This window comes from Arachis hypogaea, chromosome 11, assembly GCF_003086295.3.
Source record: "Arachis hypogaea cultivar Tifrunner chromosome 11, arahy.Tifrunner.gnm2.J5K5, whole genome shotgun sequence".
Lineage (NCBI taxonomy): Eukaryota > Viridiplantae > Streptophyta > Magnoliopsida > Fabales > Fabaceae > Arachis > Arachis hypogaea.
Window position 1 is genome coordinate 17,219,174 of NC_092046.1, and position 21,336 is coordinate 17,240,509.

At 33.1% G+C, this 21,336-nt stretch overlaps 1 pseudogene; it reads right to left on the bottom strand.

Moving 5' to 3' along the window:
• Positions 1–929: 929 nt before the first annotated feature.
• LOC112720436 (scarecrow-like protein 8) lies at positions 930–1,825 on the bottom strand (annotated as a pseudogene).
• Between the last annotated feature and the right edge of the window lie 19,511 nt (positions 1,826–21,336).

Here is a 21,336-nt window from a genome sequence, read left to right on the forward strand (position 1 = left end):
AAAAAATAAATAATGAAATAGTTGACTAAATTTAATGAATTAAAAAGACAAATAGAGAAATACTCTCTTAGGAGACAATGATTTTCTTATCTAAATTAATCTGTGTTTATTATATTGAATTAGAATAAATAACAAATTATCTATTTTAATATGCACCTTATAAATTAATAAATTAAAATAATCGATATAATGAATTATAATTAATTAATTGATATAAATTATAATAAATTGTGTGATATTTAAATATCTAGTCAAATCAATTAGTTTATATAATTAATTTACTATAATAAATTATATTTAATGAATTAAAAGAAATAAATTGAGAAACACTTTAACAATTAATTGTTTGATATAAATTATAATAAATTGTGTGATATTTAAATATATAATCAAATTAATTAGTTGCTATAATTAATTCACCGTAGTAACTTGTATTTAATGAGTTAAAAGAAATAAATCGGAAAATACTCTCAGAAGCATGTCACGTCAACTCCATCATTAGGCCTAATTTGGGTAACCAACTTAATTAAGCTCCTTTTGATAAAATAACTTAAACAATAAATGACTATGTTAAAAGTAACTTATAAATAAGTTATTTTGTATTTGGATTTTTTAACTCTAAAAGTGCTTATTTTATAGAAATGTGATGAAAAGTAGAAGTATTATGAGAGAAGTTATTTTTTTTAACTTCTCTATAAGCTCCTAAATAGCTTCTTAGAAAGTTGCAATTTGGTTTTGAAAATTACACCAGACATTAATACTACTACTTTTCATAAGTCAAAAGTTAAAAAAAGTTATTTCTAGAGTTTTCCAAACAGACCCTAAATATAAAAACCCAATTTTTATATAATATAATAGATATAATAGATTTGAATTGAACACAAAAAAAAAAAAAAAAAAAAAACCAAAATTTTACTTTGTGAACAAAAGGACATTGGAATGGCCGCATCTCTCTTCCTATGATAATCCAGTGGATAAAAGCATTTTTCCCTTTTGAAAGAACCAAAGAATTCAATCCTCTTCTACAACACGGAACTTTCTTCAGTGGAAAAAGTATCTTCCAATCTTAATGGAACAGGTAATAAAAGAAATTAATGAAAAATATAGAGTTCGGTTCACAAATAATGAAAGATAACGCGAGATTTTTTTCAGGCGCGCCAGAAACGGCACCGTGTTCGCGTTTATTTTCTGTTCGATCATTGTAACCACGTGCGGCGAGAGTAACTTTCACGCTGCTCAAGAGCTCGTCGCATGGATTCTCCGTAGACACGCTCTCATCCAGAATTCGGTTCAAATTGAAAGCGAAATTCACAGCTAGAAACTCATCTACGTCGCATCCAAGCAATTCGCGGATCAACTCGGAGAATCGCTAAGTGACCTGAATGATTTTGAGCTCGAATAGGATCCTAAACCTCTCTGCCTGTTTTGCTAGCATTTCGCCCACATATTTTAATTTCTCTTCTTGGCCGTCGGTGTCCGCCACCGCCACGATCCTTACCATGGCCGACGGGGTTCTCCCACGCATAGAGAGCGCGAGTAGAAGGCTCGCGTACTGTTTCCCGTGGCCTATATCGAAATCAACCATGCATGACCTCTTCAGCTCCGTTTTGTTCTCAAATGCAGCTTCGAGGATTGCGAAGTTGGCTACCATGAACCCTACCATGAAACAAAGCGAGTTTTCAAACATCAACTGAATTGACTTAGCGTATTCGTTCATCAACAACTCGGCCATGGGAGGAGAATTCTCCGGCAGGTTTACCTTCGATTTGAGCATTGAAACCATGCAATCCACCAATCTTTGATCCTAATTTCCATTCGGGTTGGAAACTTGACTCAACCCAGGATTTCAATGGCAGAATTTTGTTTACCTTCGACTGTTGTTGTTGTTGTTATTATTATTATTATTATTATTATTATTATTATTATTATTATTATTATTATTATTATTATTTATTTTTTGTGTTGTGAACTATTGTCTGATACATGATTCATGTTTTATTTGCATTTAAATTAATTTATTGAAAAATAATTAACGAATATTTTATAGTATGTACTTATATCTTTTTTAGATTTTTTTTATCTTAGTTTTTCCAAAACTTATGCATATGAGAAGGTAGAAGATGAAGTTACAGAGGGTATGGGTGATGTTATTGGATAATGAGTAGTAAGGTAGCGTTTGTTTTGAGATACTGAGACAGAGACTGAGAGACTGAGACACAGTATCATGTTTGTTGGTTCAGAGATTGGTACTAAAATTTCTGTCTCTGTTCCTAAAATTTCAGTATTTCAGTACCTCCAAAAAGTAGGGACACAGGAGACTGAAATTTTAGAGACAGAAACTAAAAATTTAATAACATTTTATACCTAAAATACCCTCATTTCAATTAATTAATTCCAATTTTATCCTTTGTGCAAATTAAATTAGAGTTTTATTCTTGTTTTAATTTCTGTCTCTCACTTTGTACCAAACAGAATACTGAAATTTATTTCAGTCTCTGTCTCTTAGTCTCTGTCTCTCAGTCTCAGTCTTTCAGTCTCTGTCTCTCTACCAAACAGCTACCTAATTGAACTTAAACTTTTTGTTTGGGTGAATTGTAGGTGTGGCCCATGTGACAAAATTAAAAAAAAAATTATTCAGCAATTTGTTTAAAAAAAATTGGTCATTATAGAATTGGTCAAACTAAATCATATTGAGACTGATCTGCAAATACATTTAATTTTAAGTCAAAGTTGATATTTCTAAAAGTTTAATACAGATGCGATTTCATTTTCAGCCATTCATTTGGAATATTTTTATATAGTTCATCAAAGTTTAGAAGATACTTTTTCTATCAAAGACATTTTCCCGCAACACACGTCAAAGTTTCCAAGCTCCTAAATAATAGAATTTCCGAGACACATTTGTTTTTGATAATTAAATATGATACGATATTATTAATTATTTTATTAATTATTTTATATATATTACATATATTTATTTATTTATTATTATAAAGATGAATAGAAATACAATAATTATTAGTCTATTATCATAAAATAAGGCATAAAATTTGACGATTCGAAAACGTTTGGATTATTAAATAGTCCAAAAAAAATATATTTTTTAAGTTTTTTTAATAATTATTAAATAGTCTTTATTTAATTTTAATTATAACTTAATTTTTTTATATATTATTTAATTATTACATTTACCTTTTATTTTATAAATTATTATTTTTTTAAATTTACGTTCTATTTTACAAATATAATGAATCAAGGACCAAAAAACTCGTTCATTCGTATTGTTACTGTTAATAAAAAATCTATTTCGTTGTTGTTTTTATTTCTAATTGTTAATAAATATGATAGATGGATAATAAAATAATTTATAAAATTGAGAATAAATTTAATAATTAAATAATATATAAAAGATTAAATTGTAGTTAAAATTAAATAAACACTATTTAGTAATTATTAAAAAAATTAAAAAATATATTTTGTTATTGGACCATTTAATGGTCCAAACATTCTAGGACCATCGAATCATGTGCCTTGTTTTATGGTTGTAGACTAGTAGTTACTGTGTTGCTATCCATCTTTATAATAATAAATAAATAGATAGATATATGTAATATATGTAAAATAATTAGTAAAATAATTAATAATATTGTATCATATTTAATTTTTAATTTAATTTATGTTATATATGTGATAATTGTTATATAAATTTTAAAATTTAATTTTATTAATTAAATTTTAATAATTATAGAAGTCCACAAAAACATATTAAGGTTCAACTTTTAACTACCTATGAATAAGAGTGAAATTGATTCTATGCGAATTATCATAAGGTGAAACTGAGTGAATAGGACAAAAATTTGCCCCTACCACATTGCCATCCCTAGTATGACCCTACAATTCAAAACATATTTACTGAATTTATTTTTTGGGATTTTGAAAACATGTCATCAAATAAAAGCAAGCCACAGAAGAATTCAATGTGGTGATCAATACATACAACTTCACATTATCACATAAAGTGCCACTTAGATTTACCTACTTGCTTTACTAGGATTTCTGGCAAGGGCTTATTCTGTCACCTATCTTAGGTGGATCTCAAGTCAATAATTATCCTTATTTAATTTTAACTACAATTTAATTTTTTATATATTATTTAATTATTACATTTACCTTTTGTTTTATAAATTATTATTTTATTAAATTTATTTTCTATTTTACAGATGTAACAGTATAAGGATAAAAAAATTCGTTGATTCGCATTATCAAAATATTTATGAAAGTCACCGTTAATAAAAAATTTATTTCGTTATTATTTTTATTTCTAATTGTTAATAAATATGATAAATGAATAATAAAATAATAATTTATAAAATAGAAAATAAATTTAATAATTAAATAATATATTAAAGATTAAATTATAATTAAAATTAAATAAGGACTATTTATTAATTATTAAAAAATAAAAAAAAACATATTTTGTTACTGGACTATTTAATGGTCCAAACATTTTGGGACCGTCGAATCCTATGCCTTGTTTTATGGTAGTAGACTAGTAGTTACTGTATTGCTATCCATCTTTATAATAATAAAATAGATAGATAGATGTTGAGTTAAAAAATTAACCAAATTAATTAGTGATGACAAACATTATTTTTGGGCAAAATAAATAATTAGTGTTGATTAATTTTAATTGCATATTACTAATTATTTATAAAATGTTGCAGACCAAAATTTGAATAACAGCCCAAATGGAATGGAGAATAAAACAAGAAGTGATGGGTCAATAATATAAATGAAGCCCAAGGAGTCAAAGCTGAAGAAATCAAAACGGGCCAAGTATATCACTACCCGATCCAAGCCCGATTTTATTTCAGCAAGCAAATCCCTCTCTTTTGCCTCACCAAAAGCAACGTTCACTTCTGAACCTTGGTCAGAAACTCAGAAAAGTGAGAAAGAGAAAAAGAGAGCTTCTTCACTAAGCAAATTGACAAAGAAGCAAGAAAGAGAAAGATTAAGCTTGAAAGGCAGATGTCAAATCACCAAGTTCAAACCAAATCAAGCTTAGGTTAAAGGTAACCCATTTTCTCTTGCATGCATCAGATCTTCTTCTCTTCTTCCCAACTCTTTGCTCAGTCTGAAATGGGATACAAAGGAAAGTTATTTTCTGTTCTTCTCTGCTGTGTATCTACGGTCACGAGTTATTCTTGGGGACCAAGTAGCTTCTCAATGGCTCAGATTCGGTTGACCATTGGAAGACTCTTGTGGTTGCTGCTTTATGGCTTTCGGTCAAGATGAAGAAGTCAGAAGCAAAGTTTATACTCTAAGGTTTGTTGAGAAAAAGTGAATCTGTGGGTTGGTGAAGCTCAAGGCTCAAGGTGTTGACCTTGGAAGAAGAACCCAGCAACATGCAAGGAGATAAAAGAAGACTTACTGCTCATTCAGAAGCAAGGAGAGAAAACCAGAGAGAGAGAATAGTGTTCTGCAAAGAAGTTCCTCTACTTGGATAATGCTTTCTTTCAAAGAAGCATTCGGCCAATACTGAAGAACTGTATCTGAGGTTTGCGAATCTAGTTTTGCACATAGCAAAGAGGCTGCTGATGAAGTCAATCTCCTTCATGTTTTCCTGATTGTAATGTACTTTTCAATGTTTATCTTTCTGTAATTTTTTGTGAGAAAAGGCATTGTGAGAAAGCTTAAGAAAAAGCCATGAGTGAAAAAAGACTGAGAGAAACACTTGAGAGAAAAACCTAGAGTTATTTTCAGATTTCTTTAGGTATGCTTGTGTCTTGTATCTTGTACATGTGAGGTATCCCTTTCTTAGTTGGGTTAGCACTAAGAGTGAATAGTTAGGTATTAGCATAGCCAATGTCAAGTTAGGTTAGAACTTGAGTGTGAAAGGATTGTGTTAATCCTGTGGAATTGGTGTATGTAATACTGTTAACTATAGTGGAAATTCCTCCACTGTTGTGGAGGAGACTGGATGTAGGTTGCATAGCACAAGGCAACCGAATTAGGATATATGCTGGTGTTAGCTTTTCTCTTCTCTGCTCTATTCTGTTTTTTGATATTCATGAGACAAAAATAAATTGTCTCATAAATTTCCGCTGCTGAGTTCAAACAGAATCAGAATTGAAAGTTTGTTTAAAAGGGTCATAACAGCAAATTAAAAGAAAAGCATAGATTCAACCCTCTTCTCTAAGCCTACCACAACCTTCAATTGGTATCAGGAGCTAAGGTCTCAAGAATCAGGCTTAACTGCTTGGAGCAAAGATCCAATGGCGAACAACTTAGGCACAATCACAGTTGCCTACACCCTCACTGAAGGCCAGTCAAACAACTAGCCACCTTTCTTCAACGGGAAGAACTATTCCTACTGGAAAGAAAGGATAAGGATCTTCATCCAATCCATTGACTACAACATATGGAAGATTGTTGTTAGCGGTCCCAAGATCCCAACAAAAACAAGTGCTGATGGAGTGGTGACTCCAAAAGAAGAAGCTGAATGGAATGAAGATGATAAGAAGAAGATAGAGCTGAATGCTAAAGCAATCAACCTTCTTCACTGTACTATCAGCTTTGAAGAGTATCGGAAGGTGTCTAGATGCAAGACAGCCAAAGAAATCTAGAAAAAACTCCAGGTTACACACGAAGGCACTAAACAAGTCAAAGAAACGAGGATTGATATGCTGCGAAAAGAGTACGAGATGTTTAGCATGAAGGATGGAGAAAGCATTGATGAAGCGTTTGAGAGATTCTCAATCATAATCAACAACCTTGAGTCTATAGGTACAAACTATGCAAAACAAACCTTGGTGAGAAAACTCCTTAGAAGCCTCACAAAAGAATGGAAAAACACTGCCACTGTCCTAACCGAGAGCAACAACATAAGTCCCATAACCTATGATGAGCTGAGAGGAAAACTCCTCGCCTATGAAGCCACACACACAAACACAGACTCAAAGAAAAAGGAAATAGCCCTTAAGTCACAAATAGAACCGAAAGAGAGTGAGTCTAGTGATGGTATTTCAGATGATGAGCTTTTGTTTTTTGCTAGGAGATTTAGAAGGATGATGAAGAACAAGGGCAAATACAAAGGTTCAAGTTCAAAGGAGCACAAGATCGACTTGAGCAAGGTGACGTGCCATCACTGCAAGGAGGTTGGACACTTCAAGCTAAACTGTCCAAAGCTCAAAAAGGAGGACAAAGGAAAGAAGGAAAGGAAGAGAGTACTCATGGCAGCTTGGGAGGATCTTGAGAACGACTCAAATGAAGAAGAAGAATCTGAAGGAGATGACAAAGACTGCTTCATGGCTGGAAACAACAATCTTGATGAGGTAAATTACTATGATTTGACCATTGAGGATTTACATGCTATTATTGATAATCTTACTTTAAACACCTCAAAACTGCTTGACAAGTACAATGAATGTAGATCTGAAAGAGATGTGTTAAGAGCTGAATTTTAAAAGAAAAAGTGAAGGAAACTGAATGTGCTTTAGACATCATTGAAGAAAACAGAATTTTAAAATCTGAACTTGAAAAATTAAAAGGAAAGCACATTGTGGATCCTTCTCATGAGTTAATTGCTGAAAATGAAAGATTAAATGATATGATTAAAAGATTGAATGGTGACTTAGCAAAATTTTCTCAAGGTTCCAATAACTTGGACAAATTACTTGCAAGTCAAAGACCATTGTTTGAAAAATCTGGTTTAGGCTACATAGCCAAGGAAGATGCAGTTTCCAATACTTTCTCTATAAAATTTGTGGCTTCTTCATCAAATACCAAATCCATACCAAACAAATCGGGTATTGGATATGTTTTAACTTTTGAAGAAAAATTTGATGAAGTGTACACAAGTGAAACTGAACCTTCACCAAGAACCGAACCAAGTTCAAACAGGCCAGGTTTGGGATACATTTCAAAAAATGAGGTTGTTTTCAAGAAACCATCATTTTACAACAAAACCTCATATTCGAAAAATCCAAATGTTCAAAGAATTTCTGGTGAAAATACTTTTGCAAAGAGGAATAACTTAAATAAAAATCAGTTTTTCAAAAGAAATGCTTCTCCTCTAAAGACCAGAAAATTTTAACCATTTAATCATTTCAAGCAATATAACTCACCTCAATTTCAGCGACACACATCAGAAAATCATTGTGTTAATTGCAAGAAATTTGGTCACTCATATGCACAATGCTTCATTGAAAAGAGAGTTGTAGGAAACAAAGTCTATAATGTTGTTTGTGACTTCAATGCACTTGGGCAACCAAGACGGATTAACTTCAAAGGATCCAAATTAATTTGGATACCTAAAGCTACTTGAAACTCTTTATACAGATTTGCCTAGCATCCAAGAACAAAAAGGACATGTGGTACATGGATAGTGGATGTTCAAGGTACATGACTGGAAGGTCAACTTACTTCATCAAACTAAAAAAGTATGATGGAGGTTTTGTGACCTTTGGAGATGATGGTAAAGGTAAAATTATTGCTGTTGGAAAAGTAGGCAATGAGCAATCTACTTTCATTGATGATGTACTTTTGGTATGTGGTTTGAAGCACAATCTTTTGAGTATAAGTCAGTTGTGTGATCTAGGATATTTAGTGACTTTCAAAAGATTTGAATGTTGTGTTGTTAATGAAAAGACAAATGAAGTGATGTTTGTTACCAAGCATTTTAATAATATGTATGGACTTACTCTTGATGAACTAAAGGATCAAAATGTAGCTTGTCTTCACTCTAAATAATTTGAAAAGTGGTTATGGCACAAGAGATTAGGCCATGCAAGTATGTTTCAAATAAACAAACTTGTAAAGAAAGAATTAGTAAGAGGTTTTCCTTTGATAAAGTTTGACAAAGACATCACTTGTGATGCTTGCCAAATGGGAAAACAAACAAAAAGTTCTTTTAAACCAAAGGAAGACATCTCTACTAAAAGACCACTTGAGTTGCTACACATTGATTTATTTGGTCCAATAAGAACTCAAAGCCTAGGTGGTAAACATTATGGTTTAGTAATTGTGGATGACTATACTAGGTTTGGTTGGGTTTATTTCTTGCACACAAAAATGAAGCCTTTTCGGCCTTTGAACCTTTTTGCAAGAAAATTTAAAATGAAAAGGATTTAAAAATCTCTTCTATAAGAAGTGATCATAGAACTGAATTTGAAAATAATTTATTTGAATCCTTTTGTGAGGAATTTGGAATATCTCACAACTTCTTTTGTCCAAGAACACCACAACAAAATGGTGTTGTGGAAAGAAGAAATAGAAGCTTACAAGAGATGACAAGAGCTATGCTTTGTGAAAGTAATGTTCCAAAATTCCTTTGGGCTGAAGCGGTTAACACGGCTTGCCACATTTTGAACATAAGGAAATTTTTGAAGAAAACCCCTTATGAACTTTGGAAAGGTTATCCACCAAACTTAGATTACTTACACATCTTTGGATGCAAATGTTTTGTCTTAAACAACAAAGAAAATTTGGGTAAGTTTGATCCAAAGGCGTATGAGTGTTTGTTTGTAGGATATTCCACAACTAGTAAAGCCTATAGGGTTTATCATCAAGATGCTAGGATTATTGAGGAGTCCATACATGTTACATTTTGTGATACTAACTTGGTACAAAGCATTTTGGAAGATTGTGATGCAGGAAATCCAGCTCAAAAGGAAGATGAAACTACTCAGAATCATGACAAAGAAAATTCTGGTCAAGCTGTACCAGAAATTGCAATTGCTAAAAATTCAAGAGACAATTCCATTTTGTCTCATGAATCTGAAGGAAATTCTGAAGCCAGCAGCACCCAGAATTTCTTGGTATCTGAATCTGCCTCCAAATCTACCAGACCTCGTGGATAGAGATTCTTGAAGAATTATCCTAAGGAATTTTTCATTGGGGATGTTTCTCATGGAGTGCAAACACGGTCTTCCACTAGAAAGGCAAATGAAGGATCAAACATTGCCCTTCTTTCGCAAATAGAACCTCAAAACGTCAAGGAAGCCCTTAGTAAACCCTCTTGGGTTAAAGCTATGGAGGATGAGCTTCTTGAGTTTGAAAAGAATCAAGTGTGGACTTTGGTTCCAAGGCCAAGTGGAAAGAAAGTGATCGGTACCAAGTGGATATTTCGGAACAAGTTGGGAGAAGATGGTAGCATTGCAAGAAACAAGGCAAGGCTAGTGGCATAAGGATATGACCAAGAAGAAGGAATAGACTTTGATGAATCCTTTGCCCCTGTTGCCCGAATGGAAGCCATAAGACTTCTCTTAGCTTATGCTGTATTTTGTGGTTTTAAATTATATCAAATGGATGTGAAATGTGCATTTTTGAATGGTGTAATAGATAGAGAAGTGTATGTGGAGCAGCCTCCTGGTTTTGAAAATAAAGAGCATTCTAATCATGTTTTCAAATTATCTAAAGCTCTCTATGGTTTAAGACAAGCTCCTAGAGCTTGGTATGAGAGACTTAGCTCTTTTCTTTTGAAAAATGGTTTTCAAAGAGGCACCACTGACACAACTCTATTTATCAAGAATTCTAATGATTCCTTCATTCTAGTTCAAATATATGTTGATGACATTATTTTTGGATCAGCCAATGAATCCATTTGTTCTGAATTTGGAAAACTCATGACAAATGAATTTGACATGAGTATGATGGGTGAACTTAATTTTTTCCTTGGGCTGCAAATTAAACAAACTGAAAAAGGTATTTTTCATTCACCAAGAGAAGTATGCCAAGAAACTAGTTAAGAAATTTGGTATGAAAAATGCCAAACCCATGGGAACTCCCATGCATCCTAATTCAAAATTAGATAAGGGAGAAACTGAGAAAGATGTTGATGAGACTAGGTATAGAGGAATTATTGGTTCTCTTATGTACTTAACTTCCTCTAGACCCGATATTGTGCAAAGTGTTGGATTGTGTTCTAGGTTCCAATCCAAACCTAAAGAGTCACATCTTTCTGCAGTTAAAAGGATCATTAGATATGTTCATGGCACATCCAATTTTGGTCTTTGGTATCCTAAGATTGATGATTTTTCTGCAGTTGGTTATTGTGATGCAGATTTTGCTGGTGATAGAGTTGATAGAAGGAGTACTTCAGGCCTATGTTGCTTCCTTGGAAAGTCATTGAATGTTTGGTCAAGTAAAAAGCAACCAACAGTGGCATTATCCACTGCAGAGGCTGAGTATATTGCTGCTTTTTCTTGTTGTTCTCAGCTTTTATGGTTAAAAACACAGCTTGCCGATTATAAATTAAATGTTGAAAATATTCCCTTGATGTGTGATAATATGAGTGCCATTAATATTTCTAAAAATCCAGTTTTGCACTCTAGGACTAAATATATTGAAGTAAGATTTCACTCAATAAGAGAACATGTCCAAAAAGGGGATATTAGCATTCAATTTGTCAAATCAGAGGAGCAATTAGCAGATATTTTCACAAAACCACTAGCTGAGGACAGATTCTGCATGCTTAGGACTAGTCTAGGTATTTTGAGTTATGATTCTTTGTTTAACAATTGTTGATGTGTTTGCTGGAGCATTTTGTCTCATAAACAGGTATGACACAATTCTGGGCAGATGATGAATGTTCCCTTCAATCAGCGCAGTCTGGACTTGTTGCAAGTGAAAAATTGATCTGGGCCAACCTCAAGTCAGATCTGGGTAGTCCTATGTGTTTCCTTAAATCCAATCACCCCATGGCCCAAATATGAATGTTACAAATTTTTGTTTGGTTGAAATTTTTGTTGGGCTGTGTGCTTAATTTTTTATGGATTTTCATTTAATGTTTTTTTAAGAATTTTCAGTATGATTTGATTTTTTTTTGTTTTCAAAATTTAAAACAAAATTTTAATTTCTTTAATCAAATCAAATCTTTCTTTTATGATGTCATGTCTTTTCAAGTCATTTCAAAAGGTGATGCAGTTGCATGGTTTTGGAAATCTACTTTTGGGTACGGTTACTAACACTCCCTCTCTTCCCTCCATAACTCCTTCTCAAACCCTTCGGTTTTCACCACTATCCTCATTACTCTTTTTCTTCTTAAACTAAAAACCACCAAATGAGGAAGAAAACCATAGCGCACAAGCCTCCTCGTGAAAAGGTGTATAAGCTTCCCTCCAAGCCTTCCACTCGCTCCCAAGACCGAACCTTCACACCTTCACCCTCTCCTCCTACCTCTCCTCCTCGCACTACTCTCATGGCACGAACCAAGACCACACCAAGGTACCCTGCCCCTGCCAAACCGACGCCACCACCGAAGGCCACACCTTCCAAGCCAGGCTCCTCAAAACCTGGTTCTGCAAAGCCTAGCTCCTCCAAAGGCAAATGTCCGACGACTGAGGAACCTGTTCCCAAACCAACACAACCCAAATCCAGGTCGGTTCCTGTGCGCTCTCAACGAGGTAACACTCGAGTCCCTCTAAAAAATGTTAAAGAACCAGACATTGGACCTTTTGATCACAAAGCTCATTTTTTGACCTCTCATTTGAACTATAACCCCTATAGATTTAAATCTGCCATGAATAATGACTTTTATGAGGGAGTTATCCAGTATCGTACCCTGTGTCCATCTTTTCTTGCTGATTTTCCATCTTTGAAAAGAAAAGGTTTTCCATTTGTTGATAACTTGATTTTTCTGGACTGGAATCATCTTTTTGACATCAAAAAGCTTGTTTATCCCTTATTGGTCAAAGAATTTTATGCAAACATGACTTATCATGAAGGCACTGCTCACTCATATGTAAAGGGCCGAGACGTAGTTTTAAACAATGAAACTATCAATGATGCTTTGAAGTATACTGATGTTGGGCCTTTTGCTTACACTTCGGTTAAGTGGGATGAAGGTGTTGGAATTTCTTATCATGATGCATTGGCTTACATTTGTGAACATGTTTCTTTAATTGATGGCATTACACCTACTCACAAAGCCCTAGGTATGAGCGTGCTCAGTTGCACCGAATGGTCAACCACATTATTCTTCCTCAAAGTGGCTCATATCAAAGGGTTTCCTACACTGATACTCTTGTTTTATATGCCCTTCTCACCAAAACTAAAATTTCATTTGCATACTTGATGGTTAGATATATGTTTGACTCTGTTAGGAGTGAAAAAGACAAAGCACTTCCTTATGGCATGTTTCTAACTTGCATATTTGAGTATTTTAGTGTTGACTTGACCAATGAGGAATATCAAAATAGACATTCATACCTGAAAGGGGGTGGTTCAGTGAAACAGCCCAAAGGACCTACTCGATCTGAAAAGGTGGTCTTAGATGATGAAGATGATGACTTTGTTCCTGAGGAATCTCCTTATCTCTCCACTGAGGGTACTTCCATCTCTACTGGAAAGAAATCTGCTCTACTGAATGTGGTCAAAGATGTTGTTCAGGAGTTTATTTTCCAATCAAATCACATGATTGCTATGAGCAAAGAGCAAAGGAAGCTAGCTAGCAAGCATGAGAACTTCCTGAGGAAATCAAGGGATAGAGTGGCTGTGTTCATGACCTTCATTGATAACCTTCAAAAGGATGAGGACCCTGCCACTGATGTTGAAGAGGAAGCTGATTCGGAGGGGAATGGTTCTGATGCCTAGAAATCGTCTCATGAAAACTGTTGCTGCTGCTCTCTTTTTGTCTCATGAATTATGTTTCTATTGCTACTACTAAACTATTTTTATCTTGGATAACTGTAATAACTCTTAATACTGCTGCACTTTTGTCAGTTTAGTTAGAACCTTGAACTGTGATCTAACCTTTTCTTGCAGGATTTATAATGATGTTGTTGTTGATCTTGCTTATTTTCCGCCCTTAATGACAAAAGGGGGAGTAATAGCTATTAGGTTAGGAAATGTTATTTTTGACTGCCTTGAATGATGAAGTTCATTGGTATTACTGCAGCCACTAGTATTGTTTTGGTTTGTGACCTTGTTTGGCTGTTGTATTAGAACTTGCTTTCATGATGTGTTGGGCTGATTCTGTGGTGTTGTTTGTTCTATATCCCTTAGACAAAATAATTGTGTAGCTCTTTATTGTGTTCTCTTTAAGTACAATGTACAACATGAACGAAAAGGAAAGCATAAATCAAGGGGGAGCTACTCTTAAAAAAGAAAGGAGGAGCAACACTAAAGCAAGAAACATCAATCAAAGGGAAGTTTTCCAACTTTACCAAATTTTAACTCTTTTAATTTTTGTTTAAATATGTTTGTCATCAAGGGGGAGATTGTTGAGTTAAGAAATTAACCAAATTAATTAGTGATGACAACATTATTTTTGGGCAAAATAAATAATTAGTGTTGATTAATTTTAATTGCATATTACTAATTATTTATAAAATGTTGCAGGCCAAAATTTGAATAACAGCCCAAATGGAATGGAGAATAAAACAAGAAGTGATGGGTCAATAATATAAACGAAGCCCAAGGAATCAAAGCTGAAGAAATCAAAACGGGCCAAGCATATCACTACCAGATCCAAGCCCGATTTTATTTCAGCAAGCAAATCCCTCTCTTTTGCCTTACCAAAAGTAACGTTCACTTCTGAACCTTGGTCAGAAACTCAGAAAAGTGAGAAAGAGAAAAAGAGAGCTTCTTCACTAAGCAAATTGACAAAGAAGCAAGAAAGAGAAAGATTAATCTTAAAAGGCAGATGTTAAATCACCAAGTTTAAACCAAATCAAGTTTAGGTTAAAGGTGACCTATTTCCTCTTGCATGCATCAGATCTTCTTCTCTTCTTCCCAACTCTCTGCTCAGTCTGAAATGGGATACAAAGGAAAGTTGTTTTCTGTTCTTCTCTGCTGTGTATCTACGGTCACGAGTTATTCTTGGGGACCAAGTAGCTTCTCAATGGCTCAGATTCGGTTGACCATTAGAAGACTCTTGTGGTTGCTGCTTTATGGCTTTCGGTCAAGATGAAGAAGTCAGAAGCAAAGTTTCTACTCTAAGGTTTGTTGAGAAAAAGTGAATCTGTGGGTTGGTGAAGCTCAAGGCTCAAGGTGTTGACCTTGGAAGAAGAACCCAGCAACATGCAAGGAGATAAAAGAAGACTTACTACTCATTCAGAAGCAAGGAGAGAAAACCAGAGAGAGAGAATAAGTGTTCTGCAAAGAAGTTCCTTTACTTGGATAATGCTTTCTTTCAAAGAAGCATTCGGCCAATACTGAAAAATTGTATCTGAGGTTTGCAAATTTGGTTTTGCACATAGCAAAGAGGCTGCTGATGAAATCAATCTCCTTCATGTTTTCCTTATTGTAATGTACTTTTCAATGTTTATCTTTCTGTAATTTTTTGTGAGAAAAGGCATTGTGAGAAAGCTTAAGAAAAAGCCATGAGTGAAAAAAGACTGAGAGAAACACTTGAGAGAAAAGCCTAGAGTTATTTTCAGATTTCTTTAGGTATGCTTGTGTCTTGTACCTTGTACCTGTGAGGTATCACTTTCTTAGTTGGGTTAGCACTAAGAGTGAATAGTTAGGTATTAGCATAACCAATGTCAAGTTAGGTTAGAACTTGAGTGTGAAAGGATTGTGTTAATCCTGTGGAATTGGTGTATGTAATACTGTTAACTATAGTGAAAATTCCTCCACTGTTGTGGAGGAGACTGGATGTAGGTTGCATAGCACAAGGCAACCGAACTAGGATACATGTTGGTGTTAGCTTTTCTCTTCTCTGCTCTGTTCTGTTTTCTGATATTCATGAGACAAAAATAAATTGTCTCATAAATTTCTGCTGCTGAGTTCAAACAGAATCAGAATTGAAAGTTTGTTTAAAAGGGTCATAACAGCAAATTAAAAGAAAGGCATAGATTCAACCCCCTTCTCTAAGCCTACCACAACCTTCAATAGATATATGTAATATATGTAAAATAATTTGTAAAATAATTAATATAGTATCATATTTAATTTTAATTTAATTTATATTATATATGTGATAATGGTTATATAAATTTTAAAATTTAATTTTATTAGTTAAATTTTAATAATTATAGAAGCCCGCAGAGGCATCTTAGGATTCAATCTTTTACTACCTGTAAATAAGAGTGAAATGGATTCTATGCGAATTATCATAAAGTGGAATTGGTCGAGTAGAGTAAAAATTTGCCTCTACCTGTCACATTGCCACCCCTAATATGACCCTACAATTCAAAATATATTCACTGAATTTATTTTTTGGGATTTTAAAAATATGTCGTCAAGTAAAAGTAAGCCACGGAAGAATTCAATATGGTGATCAATACGTACAACTTCACATCATCACATAAAGTGCCACTTAGATTTACTTACTTGCTTTACTAGGATTTATGGCAAGGACTTATTCTTCCACCTATCTCAGGTGGACCTCAAGTCAATAATTGTCTTTATTTAATTTTAACTATAACTTAATTTTTTATATATTTTTTTAATTATTATATTTATCTTCTATTTTATAAATTATTATTTTATTAAATTAATTTTCTATTTAACAGATGTAACGGATGAAAGACCAAAAAACTTGTTGATTCGTATTGTCAAAATATTTATGAAAGTCACTATTAATGAAAAATCTATTTCGTTGTTATTTTTTATTTCTAATTGTTAATAAATATGATAGAGAAATAATAAAATAATAATTTATTAAATAGAGAATAAATTTAATAATTAAATAATATATAAAAGATTAAATTGTAGTTAACATTAAATAAAGACTATTTATTAATTATTAAAAAATTTAAAAAAATATATTTTGTTACCGAACCATTTAATGGTCCAAACATTCTGGGACCGTCGAATCCTATGCCTTATTTTATGATAGTAATTAATACAGGGCTGCTACACATCCATATAACCATATAACTATATAGTCCAAGCCCAAATTGTTTCAAACGCATTAAATGCAGAGTGAGTAACACACGCCTCACAAAAAACGCCTTGTTTTTCCATTTGCGCTTCATTATGAACGAACGTTACATCTTCAACACGAAACCAATACCCCAAAAAACTCACTCTCTTCGAATCTCTCTCAACATCACTCAAACTTCAATCACATTCTTTGCGAAAACAACTACTGCAAACGAATTGGAAGAAGATTTCGCAAGCAACAACCAGAAACAAACGAAAACAGCAACAAAGATTACAAAAGGTATGAGAAAGCTACTGTTCATTTAAAATCTTACAATGTCGCGTTTCGCCTAGTTTCATTTCAGTTTTACTGGTTTGATTTGCTTCGTTTAATGGATTGAACTATTGTGAATGATTGTTATAGTATAACTAGGGCTTTAAGATATAGTTGCTTGTTCTTATTGGTTTGGATAATTTAATTAGAGCTCTATTACTATCTTCAGTACTTATTATCCATTGAAGAACACTATTCTTGTTGATTGAAAATTGATAATGATTTATTAACCACATTAACGTTTTTCGGTTCGGTGGCCTCTGTGATTTTGGTTCTGTGCATGAAGGATTTTTAGTTCGGTGGGTTGTTGATGTATTGAATGAGTTTTGTTTAAAAAAAATTCACATTAGAGACAACTCTTTCACTTTGATAAGCCATACTACTGTAATAGTATTTTTGTTGATTGAAAGCTGATATTCATTTATTTACCACATAAAGATTTTTTGGTTCGGTAGCCTTTTTTATTTTGGTTGTGTGCATGAGGAATTTTCGGTTCGGTGGGTTGTGTTATTCTAATTGACTTGTTTAACATACACATGGTTGTGGTTGTTGGTGTATTGAATGAGTTTTCTTTAAAAAAATTCATATTAGAGAAAACTCTTTCACTTTGATAAGTCATATTACTGTAATAGTATTTTTGTTGATTAAAAGCTGATATTCATTTATTTACCACATGAAAATTTTTTGGATCGGTAGCCTTTTTGATTTTGGTTCTGTGCATGAGGGATTTTTGGTTCGGTGGGTTGTGGCATTCTAATTGACTTGTTTAACATACATTTGGTTGTGGTTGTTGATGTATTGAATGAGTTTTGTTTAAAAAAATTCACATTAGAGACAACTCTTTCACTTTGATAAGCTACACTACTGTAATAGTATTTTTGTTGATTGAAAGTTGATCATCATTTATTAACCACATGAATATTTTTTGGTTCGGTAGACTTTTTGATTTCGGTTCTATGCATGAGGGATTTTTGGTTCGGTGGGTTGTGGCATTCTAATTGACTTGTTTAACATACACATGCTTATAGTTGTTGATGTATTGAATGAGTTTTGTTTAGGACAATTTACATTAGAGACAACTCTTTCACTTTGATAAGCCATACTACTGTAATAGTATTTTTGTTGATTGAAAGATGATCATCATTTATTAACCACATGAACATTTTTCGGTTCGGTAGCCTTTTTTATATCGGTTATGTGCATGAGGGAGTTTCGGTTCAGTGGGATGTGGCATTCTAATTCATTTTTTTAACATACACATGCTTGTGGTTGTTGATGTATTGAATGAGTTTTGTTTAGGACAAGTTACATTAGAAACAACTCTTTCGCTTTGATAAGCCATACTACTGTAATAGTATTTTTGTTGATTGAAAGCTGATAATCATTTATTTACCACATGAAGATTTTTCGATTCGATAGCCTTTTCTATTTTGGTTCTGTGCATGAGGAATTTTTGGTTTGGTGGGTTATGACATTCTAATTGACTTGTTTAACATACACATGCTTGTAGTTGTTGATGTATTGAAAGAGTTTTGTTTAGGACAATTTACATTAGAGACAACTCTTTCAGTTTGATAAGCGATACTACTCTAATAGTATTTTTATTGATTGAAAGCTGATCGTCATTTATTAACCACATGAACATTTTTCGGTTAGGTAGCCTTTTTTATTTCGGTTCTGTACTTCGGTTCTGTGGGTTGTGGCATTCTAACTGATTTGTTTAACATACACATGCTTGTGGTTGTTGATGTATTGAATATGTTTTGTTTAGGACAAGTTACATTAGAAACAACTCTTTCACTTTGATAAGCCATTCTACTATAATAGTATTTTTGTTGATTGAAAGCTGATAATCATTTATTTACCACATGAAGATTTTTCGGTTCGGTAGCCTTTTTTATTTTAGTTCTGTGCATGAAGAATTTTTGGTTCGGTGGGTTGTGGCATTCTAATTGACTTGTTTAACATACACATGCTTCTAGTTGTTGATGTATTGAACGAGTTTTGTTTCGGACAATTTACATTCGAGACAACTCTTTCAGTTTGATAAGCGATACTACTCTAATAGTATTTTTATTGATTGAAAGCTGATTGTCATTTATTAACCACATGAACATTTTTCGGTTCGGTAGCCTTTTTGATTTCGGTTCTGTACTTCGGTTCTGTGGGTTGTGGCATTATAACTGATTTGTTTAACATACACATGCTTGTGGTTGTTGATATATTGAATGGGTTTTGTTTAGGACAAGTTACATTAGAAACAACTCTTTCACTTTGATAAACCATTCTACTGTAATAGTATTTTTGTTGATTGAAAGCTGATAATCATTTATTTTCCACATGAAGATTTTTCGGTTCGGTAGCCTTTTTTATTTTAGTTCTGTGCATGAAGGATTTTCGGTTCGGTGGATTGTGGCATTCTAATTGACTTGTTTAACATACACATGTTTGTGGTTGTTGATGTATTGAATGAGTTTTGTTTAGGATAATTTATATTAGAGACAACTCTTTCACTATGATAAGCCATACTACTGTAATAGTATTTTTGTAGATTGAAAGCTGATCATCATTTATTAACCACATGAACATTTTTCGGTTCGGTAGCCTTTTTTATTTCGGTTCTGTGCATGAGGGAGTTTCGGTTCCGTGGGTTGTGGCATTCTATATGACTTTGTTTAACATACACATGCTTGTGGTTGTTGATGTATTGAATGAGTTTTGTTTAGGACAAGTTACATTAGAAACAACTCTTTCACTTTGATAAGCCATACTACTGTAATAGTATTTTTGTTGATTGAAAGCTGATAATCATTTATTTACTACATGAAGATTTTTCGGTTCGGTAGCCTTTTTTATTTAGGTTCTGTGCATGAAGGATTTTCGGTTCGGTGGGTTGTGCCATTCTAATTGACTTATTTAACATACACATACTTGTGGTTGTTGATTTATTGAATGAGTTTTGTTTAGGACAAATTACATTATAGACAACTCTTTCACTTTGATAAGCCATACTACTGTAATAGTATTTTTGTTTATTGAAAGCTGATCATCATTTATTAACCACATGAACATTTTTCGGTTCGGAAGCATTTTTTATTTCGGTTCTGTGTATGAGAGATTTTCGGTTCGGCGGGTTGTGGCATTCTAATTGACTTGTTTAACATACACATGCTTATGGTTGTTGATGTATTTAATGTGTTTTATTTAGGACAATTTAAATTAGAGACAACTCTTTGACTTTGGTAAGCCATACTACTGTATTCGTATTTTTGTTGATTGAAAGCTGATCATCATTTATTGACCACGTGAACATTTTTCGGTTCGATAGCCTTTTTGATTTCGTTTTTGTGCATGAGGAATTTTCGGTTCGGTGGGTTGTGGCATTCTAATTGACTTGTTTAATACACACATGCTTGGAGTTGTTGATGTATTGAATGAGTTTTGTTTAGGACAATTTACATTAGATGCAACTCTTTGACTTTGATAAGCCATACTACTGTAATAGTATTTTTGTTGATTGAAAGCTGATGATTATTTATTAGCCACATGATCATTTTTCGGTTCGGTAGCCATTTTTTTTTCGGTTCTGTGCATGAGGGAGTTTCGGTTTGGTGGGTTGTGTTATTCTAATTGACATGTTTAACATACACATACTTGTGGTTGTTGATGTATTGAATGAGTTTTGTTTAGGACAATTTACATTAGAGACAACTCTTTCACTTTGATAAGCCATACTACTGTAATAGTATTTTTGTTGATTGAAAGCTGATCATCATTTATTGACCACATGAACATTTTTCGGTTTGGTATCCTTTTTGATTTCTTTTCTGTGCATGAGATATTTTCGGTTCGGTGGGTTGTGGCATTCTAATTGACTTGTTTAACATACAAATGCTTGTAGTTATTGATGTATTGAATGAGTTAGTTTTAGGACAATTTAAATTAGAGACAACTCTTTCACTTTGATAAGCCATACTACTATAATAGAATTTTTGTTGATTGAAAGCTGATAATCATTTATTTACCACATGAAGATTTTTCGGTTCGGTAGCCTTTTTGATTTTGGTTCTGTGCATGAAGGATTTTCAGTTCGGTGGGTTGTGGCATTCTAATTGACTTGTTTAACATACACATGCTTATGGTTGTTGATGTATTGAATGTGTTTTATTTAGGACAATTTAAATTAGAGACAA